We start from the raw sequence: 11,481 nt of genomic DNA on the forward strand, positions 1-11,481 counted from the left end.
CGTACATATACATGTATATAAATGTCTTATACCACAGACTTTAACAGAGTAATACCACGTACATATACATATATATAAATGTCTTATACCACAGACTTTAACATGGTAATACCACGTACATATACATGTATATAACTGTCTTATACCACAGACTTTAACATGGTAATACCACGTACATGGACATGTATATAAATGTCTTATACCACAGACTTTAACATGGTAATACCACGTACACGTACATGCATATAAATGTCTTATACCACAGACTTTAACATGGTAATACCACGTACAAATGTACATATACATGTACATAAATGTCTTATACCACAGACTTTAACATGGTAATACCACGTACATATACATGTATATAAATGTCTTATACCACAGACTTTAACATGGTAATACCACGTACATATACATGTATATAACTGTCTTATACCACAGACTTTAACATGGTAATACCACGTACATGGACATGTATATAAATGTCTTATACCACAGACTTTAACATGGTAATACCACGTACACGTACATGCATATAAATGTCTTATACCACAGACTTTAACATGGTAATACCACGTACAAATGTACATATACATGTACATAAATGTCTTATACCACAGACTTTAACATGGTAATACCACGTACATATACATGTATATAAATGTCTTATACAACAGACTTTAACATAGTAATACCACGTACATATATACATGTATATAAATGTCTTATACCACAGACTTTAACATGGTAATACCACGTACATATACATGTATATAAATGTCTTATACCACAGACTTTAACATAGTAATACCACGTACATATATACATGTATATAAATGTCTTATACCACAGACTTTAACATGGTAATACCACGTACATATACATGTATATAAATGTCTTATACCACAGACTTTAACATAGTAATACCACGTACATATACATGTATATAACTGTCTTATACCACAGACTTTAACATGGTAATACCACGTACACGTACATGCATATAAATGTCTTATACCACAGACTTTAACATGGTAATACCACGTACAAATGTACATATACATGTATATAAATGTCTTATACCACAGACTTTAACATGGTAATACCACGTACATATACATGTATATAAATGTCTTATACCACAGACTTTAACATGGTAATACCACGTACATATACATGTATATAAATGTCTTATACCACAGACTTTAACATGGTAATACCACGTACACGTACATATACATGTATATAAATGTCTTATACCACAGACTTTAACATGGTAATACCACGTACATATACATGTATATAAATGTCTTATACCACAGACTTTAACATGGTAATACCACGTACATATACATGCATATAAATGTCTTATACCAGACTTTAACATGGTAATACCACGTACAAATGTACATATACATGTACATAAATGTCTTATACCACAGACTTTAACATGGTAATACCACGTACACGTACATGCATATAAATGTCTTATACCACAGACTTTAACATGGTAATACCACGTACATATACATGCATATAAATGTCTTATACCAGACTTTAACATAGTAATACCACGTACAAATGTACATATACATGTACATTTAAAAGTTTTTTTACCACGATTTCAGGAAAACCCGTTAAAAATAACCCCCGGGGGAAAAAGGGCTTTTCCAGCCGATTTTAAAAGGAAACCCCAAACATTTTATAAATTTAACCCCGGTTTAAACTGGGAAAACCAAAAAAAAAATTAAAAATGCTTATTTAAAAGGAAACCTTTAAAAAAAGTAAACCGAAAAACTGTATAAAATGCAAACCCAAAAAATTTGGGGGAAAGAAGGGAACAAAAAAATGTCCTTAAAAGAAACGGTAACCACGCAATTATAAAGGAAAAAAAATGTCCCAAAACCCCAGACAAAGACAAACCCCTTTAAAACAGAAAATAAAGGTTTTGAAAAAAACTTTTCAAATGGGGAATTTACACCCCCCCAAAAAAAACAGAAAAAAATGCATACCCCGACCCACAAAACCGTACCCCCAAAAAACCCTGAAAAAAGGCCCCCCAAAACCCCCGACCCCAAATGGAAAACCTCAAACAGAAAAAAAACCCAGCCAAAATGGTAAAATACCCGCTATTGGGGGAAAACCCCCCCCCAAACCAACCACCAAACATGGAAACCACCCCCCCCACCCAAACGAAAAAGTTCCGGTAATTTCCCCCCCAAATTTAAAAGGAAAACCCAAAGGCAGACATTTTATACAAAGCCAAAACAGAAAAAACAGGAAAAAAACCAGCAATAAAAAACAAAAAAAGGGGGTTAAAATTGGGGCTTTCCCCCCCAGACTTTTTTAACCCCTGGAAATAAGTAACAAATAAGGAAAAAAAGCAAACCACCTTTAAACCAGGGAAATACCAAAAGGGAAAATGCAGGGATACAAAAACCAACCCAACAAAAATTAAAATGGGTTCCCCGAAAAAGGGAAAAAGAAATGGGAAAAAGGCTTGAAAAAAAAAATAAAAGGGGTTAAATAAAAAAGAAAGGTTTTTAAAATTTTATACCCCAAAAACCTTAAAATTGGTTAAAAACCCCGTTTACCAAAAAGCTTTAACGGGGAAACCTGGGGAATACTTAAAAACATTCATTAAATGGTTTGATAAAAAAAGTTTAAAGGTAATACCATACAATAAAATTTTTATGTTTAACCCCGGACCTTTTAAAAATTAATTTTTCCCCTACAAATATAAATTTTTAAATTTAGGGAAACAATTTGGGAATAAACCAAAAAATGTTAAATCCCTTCTTATACCCCGCACTTTAAATTGGGTAAAAAAAATTAGTTAAACAAACCCCAAAAAAAAGGGGGGGGGAAAACATCGTTTAAAAAAAAAAAAAAAAAACAATTGGGCCTTAAAAAAGGGGGGGGAAAACATAAAAAACCCCGAAAAAACCCCCTGTTTTAATTTTCCAATTTCAGAACCCCTTTCCTTACTAATTTTGGGTTTTTTTTAAAAAATTTTTAGGGACATATTGGGAAAGAAGGTAAAAAAAATTAAAAGGGCCTGGAGGGAAAGGGGGTTTTAAATTTGGGGGAAAAAATTAAAGTTATGGGGGGGCCCGGGGGAAATTTAATTAAAACATGGGGGGGGGAAAAACCCCCGGGGGGACAGAAGGGGGGGGGGAAACCCAAAACCAGGAACATGGAAACCCGGGGGAAAAAGGGGGGGGGAAAGGGAATTACAGGGGGGAAAACCAAAAGGAAAAAAAAAAATCCAAAAAAAAAAACATTAAAAAACCGGGAAACAGAAAGGGGGTTAAAAAAACCCATTAAGGGGCGTAGGTCAAAAATAAAAAATTGGAAATTTAAAAACCCCCAATTTCAACAGGGGGACCGGCACAGGTAAAAAAAAGGGTGGGTTAAAACCAAACAAGGCGAAAGTCCCCACGAGGAAGTTAATTTTTTAAAATTTTAAAACCCCCAAAATTTTAACGGGACGTATTTAGAACCTAAAAAGGAAATGTTAAACCGGGGTCATATCCCTTTAAAAGAAAAGGGGAAAAATTTCGGGAAAAATTTTAAAAGATTTTCCCCCTCATTAAAAAGATATTGGTAAAAATTTTAAATAAAAGGGCATTTTATTTAAAGGGAAAAAAATTAAATTTAAATTGAAATTTATTCCCAAAAACAGACCTTGAAGGTAAAGTTTTTAAAAGAAATATCCCAAAAACAAAAATTTATAAACTTGGATTTAAATGTACAGAAATTCTAAATTTAAAAACAAAGAGATTTTAATCCCCAAAACATAATTGGAATAAATGTTAAACCCCCCAAAAAGCTGTAACCCCCTTCCAGATTGTGAAATTTTAAAGAAAAATCCAAAAAAGGTGTTTATTTTACAGAAATTCCGGTTTTCCTTTTCAAGAATGAACTATTTGTAGAACTTTTGGATTAAACAAAGATAGAATTTTTTTTTAGCTTTTGGGGAAAAAAACAAAGAAAAAAAATATCAATACTAAAATCTCTTGCATGTCAAATATTTAATATTTATATTTAAAATTACATGACTGTTGTTTACAGTTCTGCAATTTTAATGAATCAGTCACCATAGAGATTTTTTTTTCTTAACTTCGTTCTCAAGATTATTCATTTTTCCTTCTTTCTTTCAAATAGTATTTACTTAATGAGTTAGCAGATACACAATACTATAATGTAAATGGTCTGGAATGCACGTAAAGGCCCGAGTGGTTCCCTTGATCCCTATCCTGTCCTACCCTGTCCCCCAGTCTGTGTTGAGCTCCACCAGGCGGTTATTAGTATCACCGGGGTCCTCCTAAAGACATGAATGGACCTGAAAGGACCCGAATCTGGACCTGAATGGGTTTTAAAGGTGTTTATTGATTATAAATGTGTTATTTCTCAGTGTTTTATGCAAGAATGTGTGTTATTACATGTCGAAACACCATTTTCATTTGAAAAAATAAATTTGAATGATGTTTTTTAAAGCTTGATAAATGAGTCGCTATCGGACGACAAACACGGCGGACCTGAATGGGATCGAGTGGACCTGAATGGGATTTTAGCTGTATTATAGCTAAGTTTGTATAATAATTTTTTTGTGCATAATGCAGGAAGAGATGTTATTTCATAGTAAAATACCATTTCTGTACAAAAAAAAAAATCATAATGATGTATTTTACAGCTCGATAAATGGGTCGCTATTCGAACTGACAAACACAGCGGAACTGAATGGGATCGAGTGGACCTGAACGGGATTTTAGCTGTATTATAGCTAAGTTTGTATAATATTTTTGTGCATAATGCAAGAAGAGATGCTATTTCATAGTAAAATACCATTTCTATGGGTTTTTTTAATAAAAGATATATATTTTGAGAAAGTTATGTAAACGAGTCGCTAATCGAACCAACAAACATTGTCGACCTGAACGGGATCGGTTGGGCCTGAATGGGAGTCTAGACATGCCCGTGTGAGTATTCAACAAATAATAAAACTTTAGAAAAACAAGAGATCCCAGAGGGATCTTGGCGCCCACCATTGAATGATCTTTATAGGTTCCATGTCAGATTGATCTTTTCTCTACTTTTCCCTTCCTCTAAGTCTTACTAATCTGTGTAAATTCAGAAACAGCCCTCTAGTACTTTTCAAACAAGGGGAACCTATATATAAAATTTAAGATTTAGCAATAGTGGCTGTCTGTTGTTTTTGGATTGGTCCCAAAATGCAACACCAGGGACCAAGGGGAACCTACATATGAAATTTGAGAAAGATCCCTTCAGTACCTTCTGTAAAATAGCGATAACAAACTTCAATTGTCAAAATACAAGATGGCTGCCTGTCGGCCATGTTGTTTTCCTATTGGTCCCAAGATGCAATATGCAGAACTACAGACCAAGGGGAACTTATAAAAATGTTTGAGAAAGATCCCTTCAGTACTTTCTGAAAAATAGCGATAATAAGTTTCAATTGTCAAAATCTAAGATGGCTGCCTGTCGGCCATGTTGTTTTACGATTAGTCTCAAAATGCAATATGCATAACTAGGCACCGAGGGGAACCTAAATATGAAATTTGAGAAAGATCCCTTCAGTACTTTCTCAGAAATAGCGATAACAAACTTCAATTGTCAAAATCTAAGATGGCTGCCTGTCGGCCATGTTGTTTTCTGATAGGTCTTAAAATGTAATATGCATAACTAGGCACCAAGGGGAACCTATATATGAAATTTGAGAAAGATCCCTTCAGCACTTTCTGAGAAATAGCGATAACAAACTTCAATTGTCAAAATCCAAGATGGCTGCCTGTCGGCCATGTTGTTTTCTGATAGGTCTCAAAATGCAATATGCATAACTAGGCACCAAGGGAAACCTACATATGAAATTTGAGAAAGATCCCTTCAGTACTTTCTCAGAAATAGCGATAACAAACTTCAATTGTCAAAATCCAAGATGGCTGCCTGTCGGCCATGTTGTTTTCTGATTGGTCTCAAAATGCAATATGCATAACTAGGCACCAAGGGAAACCTACATATGAAATTTGAGAAAGATCCCTTCAGTTCTTTCTCAGAAATAGCGATAACAAACTTCAATTGACAAAATCCAAGATGGCTACCTGTCGGCCATGTTGTTTTCCGATTGGTCTCAAAATGCAATATGCATAACTAGGCACCAAGGGGAATCTACATATGAAATTTGAGAAAGATCCCTTCAGTACTTTCTCAGAAATAGCGATAACAAACTTCAATTGCCAAAATCCAAGATGGCTGCCTGTCGGCCATGTTGTTTTCCGATTGGCCTCAAAATGCAATATGCATAACTAGGCACCAAGGGAAACCTACATATGAAATTTGAGAAAGATCCCTTGAGTACTTTCTTAGAAATAGCGATAACAAACTTCAATTGTCAAAATCTAAGATAGCTGCCTGTCGGCCATGTTGTTTTCCTATTGGTCTCAAAATGCAATATACATAACTAGGCACCAAGGGAAACATACATATGAAATTTGAGAAAGATCCCTTCAGTACTTTCTCAGAAATAGCGATAACAAACTTCAATTGTCAAAATCCAAGATGGCTACCTGTCGGCCATGTTGTTTTCCGATTGGTCTCAAAATGCAATATGCATAACTAGGCACCAAGGGGAATCTACATATGAAATCTGAGAAAGATCCCTTCAGCACTTTCTCAGAAATAGTGATAACAAACTTCAATTGTCAAAATCCAAGATGGCTGCCTGTCGGCCATGTTGTTTTCCGATTGGTCTCAAAATGCAATATGCATAACTAAGCACTAAGGGAAACCTACATATGAAATTTGAGAAAGATCCCTTCAGTACTTTCTCAGAAATAGCGATAACAAACTTCAATTGTCAAAATCCAAGATGGCTGCCTGTCGGCCATGTTGTTTTCCGATTGGTCTCAAAATGCAATATGCATAACTAGGCACCAAGGGGAATCTACAGATGAAATTTGAGAAAGATCCCTTGAGTACTTTCTCAGAAATAGCGATAACAAACTTCAATTGTCAAAATCCAAGATGGCTGCCTGTCGGCCATGTTGTTTTACGATTGGTCTCAAAATGCAATATGCATAACTAGGCACCAAGGGGAACCCACATATGAAATTTGAGAAAGATCCCTTCAGTACTTTCTGAGGATTAGCGATAACAAGAATTGTTTACGGACGGACGGAGGGACGGAGGGACGGACGGACGGACGGACGGACGGACGACGGACCACGGACGCAGGGCGATTTGAATAGCCCACCATCTGATGATGGTGGGCTAAAAATGTAGAACTCTTGGCCATTTGAAATGTTAATGATTAATTATTTACATCCGAGCATTTATACGCACAAGGCGGGCTGCAGATGAAAACCTATTTATTATTTAAAGCACTAATGAATACCTATCGACAGAAAAAAACACTAATGATTTACATCCGAGCATTTATACGCACAAGGCGGGCTGCAGATGAAAACCTATTTATTATTTAAAGCACTAATGAATACCAATCGACTGAAAAAAACACTAATGATTTACATCCGAGCATTTATATGCACAAGGCGGGCTGCAGATGAAAACCTATTTATTATTTAAAGCACTAATGAATACCTATCGACTGAAAAAAACAGACATTTTCTACAAGAGTTTGGTACTTTGAAAGAACTTTTTCATCAGTTTCCCTTTTAGCCAATTCATCATAACCCAAGTGGAGGACCAAAATTTTGTAATTTGTTACCAAGTTCTTCAACTGATTCCAAGCCTTTTCAAATGTTAATCCACTTTTGGAAATAACACGCATGTCACATTCATTGCCGTTGTGGACAAGCCCATGTACGCCAGTCGCTCTATGGTGGTGTAAAATTATCCCACGTTATAGTTTTTTGTCGTGGGAGGGCGACCGAAGGGAGCCAAGAGGCTTACTATATAATTATATTAAAAATTTATCTTTATATATATTTTAAGTTATTTTTACAAAAAATATCGGTAGATATATATGTGTGTTCAAGAGTGAGATTATTGTCGTATGTTGGTGTTCAAATAAGGGGCGATATATAATGTGCCTGTTATGTACCCCGGGTCTAAGGCCACCAGTTACACCCGACAGTCGAGGACGTCACTGCTTCCGTAAGGTACAGTACTTTGTCCTTTTGCCGGGCTTGGCTGGAGGTATAGATGGTCCGGGGTGTCCCTATAGTGTATGCGGGTTTTTATCTTATACTAGTGTATGCGTATCAAAAGTATATAAGAAAAAATGCAGAAAAAAGCGGCAATAGAAATTTAATAAAAAAACAAAGGATTTAACATGAAAAGGAGGAGGAAATTTTGTAAGCTGTCTAATACTTATAAAAAGTAATTTATTGATATGTGAGGGCTAATGTACCCAGCTTATTTAAATAATTACGTAATAGCTACGTATAAAATGTATAAGCTAAAACATTTTAAAATGTAAAAACAGTTGAAAAAATAAATAAAAATAAATAAATAAACAAATTTGTTTTTTTGAATGAAAATGGTGTAATAACACCCATTCTTGCATAAAACATTGAGAAATAACACTTTTATAATCAATAAACACCTTTAAAACCCATTCAGGTACAGATTCAGGTCCTTTCAGGTCCGTTCATGTCTTTAGGAGGACCCGTATCACCACCCTCCTTTCACTCGGACCTACCCGAGGACACCCCCTATCGGCGAAGAAAACTTTCTACAACTGCCGATGTAGCGTGTACTTTGCAAGTACCGTGAGAATTGCAAGCGCGCATGTGCAATGAAAATTGTCATTTCCGCCGTGAGAGTTACAAGTTTTCAGATCATAATACAAGTATTTCACTGTTAATGATGATAATCAAATGTGTCAACATTCGAAAACACCACAGTGAAGATCTTGGAATCACATAATTATATTAAGTGTGTCGGGAAACCCGCGAATACTACGCTAGCATCTGTAAAACGTTGTCTGTGAGCGGCGTATGTTACACCTCGTTTGCATACAAGATGTAAACAAAGATTCAACGCAGAAAAAAATATAACGGTTGGGAAAGCAGGTGTACCAAAATTAAAGGTAAGTATAGCAGAAATGTACTGTGGAATTTACTGCTTTATTTTATTATTTCCTTATTCCTTGGATGAGCATAGGTGCTTAGCACGTGTACAAGTAAAAGATCATTTCCCAACATTATTGACATAGGCAATTTAAAGATAGAAACAACAAGAAGCTAACCCATAACATACTATTCAATGAGCAACCGTCCATCTGAAATTATATAGTTTGTGTATTTTATAAGTTATATCTTAAATATGTTACCAGGTAAATATACGGCCATGCTGCAGATAATATTCCCATGATAAATTACATGTATAATTATTTCAATGCTTTTACAATTAAGGTACATGTAGCAAACGATAGGGACCTCTGCATGACTAACAAGTTTTGTGACAGTGTTTTTGGAAAATTTCAATTGACCAAATTATGTTAAAAAACATGGCCTTCTTTCATTAGTATATCCAGGGACATCTTATTATACGTCCCTGGTATATCATGCTTACAAGTTTTATAATGCAGTTTAAATTCTAGATGTATATATCATGGCACACACACCAATTTTTACCATTAACTGTCCTCTTCTCTGATCAGTAGTTTTCTGTAAATTGCCATTTTATTTTTTTTGTGTTTTTTGGAAGTTTTAATCAATGGACACAACTGGGTATTTATAATGCCTTTTTGGGGAAAATAAGGCTAAAACAGATGGGGAATGGAGTCTTTTGCGCACACAGTTATACAGACAGGAAAAACACTGTATGCATGCTCATTATATACTCCTTCTCAAGTTAAAATGTTTCCTTGATTTTCCATAAGTTATAGAGATGTTTTTAAATGTAATGCAATTCATTATTCACGAGTCCATACTTGCAGCACCATAACTGAGAGCTAGGGATCAAACACAGGACCTCTGGCTTACTATATATAGTTATCGTTGACTCAAATTAAACCAATTGACCCAATATTATATATACTTTTCTGATTATGGTAATTTTATACCATGTAAAAATATTATCTTGTAATAAGCCTTGCTGACCAATAAAAAACATTAACATAAAGTATAGCCACAGTAAGTTTATGACAGGGCAATCTTAAGGTACATGTATTTGTATTTGTAAGCATTTTCATTAAACTACAATTGACGTGGCTGGGATTATTATTGGGCATGGGCATTTTGCAAGATAGATATGGTCATTTCCTTTAGCATATATATACAATACTACTTTTACTATTTTATACGATTGAGTATCATCAGCCAGTTATTTACAATAAAGTTTTGTACTTTCTTCAATCCAGACTTATAAACTTGTTGATCTGCAGAAACTGAAAGGGCCAACTTCTATGTTATGTGTTGAATTTATGAAGAATGGAAGGAATGTATGCATGATGTATGAATAAAATTAAATTGTAAATGTATATGTGCTGTTGAAAAATCTTCAAAAATGAAAAAAATCTTCTGTTTTCAAAATCAATGAAATCATTCCTAAAGTTACATCATATATATATATGGGGCAAAGAAGTAATTCAAACAGTGTAAACAATAAGGCTTGTTAAATTTTCGAGGCAATCCGCCCCTTTATCAAAACACAAAAAATTACAAATACAATCACATAATCTATATAAGAAGTACTGGAAATACAATAAAATACAATAAGAATAATGTTTTAGTAACTGGAGAAACCACAATGAACCCTTCGGCAAACGTGGGCCGAAGGCGGATACTAGCGTGACTGCATCATGTTCAACACTAGAACGCTATGCGACCAACGGCAGAGATATTTTGAATTCCCCCGCACATGAAAGTATATCAAAGAGTTCAAAGAGTGTTATCTGGATTATACTGTTCATATTACTTCTTTGACCCTTATATATATATATATATATAGCTTAGAAACACAAATGACGAAGGAAGCTAGACAACTTTTTGACTCGTGCCCTGACCGGGCCTCGAACTCACGATCTAGGCACCCAATCGCCTAGGCAGAAATATCCGCAGCCTATACCGCTGCGCCACATCGGCGTTCTTAAAAAAGAACGTTTCAATGGTACAGTGATGGTCGGCCTGATACCCTGACATGATCATTGTGGAAGTCGTATATTATATATATATATATATATATATCGTGTACCTTTAACAACCCATTTTATTATGGGCAGTGTATATGTATATCAAACCTTTATGAAAAGTTGTAAAATTGTTGAACATTCTTGAAATGAATTATAAATTGTCAGTTACTCTCTGTAAGTTCATATACTTTCCAATTATCTTACCTGGAAGACTAGTTTATAAACAGCACACAAACTTTCCAATTAATATTAATTTGGGTTATTTCATTTTAGATTTCATTTAAACCAACTTCATCAGCACAAGAGAACTTGATTTGATTCCTAGAAACAAATTATTTACATGTACAAGATTATATGTA

General features: G+C 34.7%; 2 protein-coding genes across 5 annotated transcripts in view; one reads left to right on the forward strand and one right to left on the reverse strand.

Annotated features, from left to right (window-relative positions):
- The window catches only part of LOC117314740, a gene marked incomplete in the record, with an annotated part of 896,274 nt that overhangs the window by 552,482 nt on the left and 332,311 nt on the right, over positions 1 to 11,481 (reverse strand).
- Positions 1 to 11,481, forward strand: part of LOC117314739 — a 439,277-nt gene that overhangs the window by 218,639 nt on the left and 209,157 nt on the right. The gene's annotated exons all lie outside the window — the stretch shown is intronic.

The sequence above is a fragment of the Pecten maximus genome, chromosome 16 (assembly GCF_902652985.1).
Source record: "Pecten maximus chromosome 16, xPecMax1.1, whole genome shotgun sequence".
Classification (NCBI taxonomy): domain Eukaryota; kingdom Metazoa; phylum Mollusca; class Bivalvia; order Pectinida; family Pectinidae; genus Pecten; species Pecten maximus.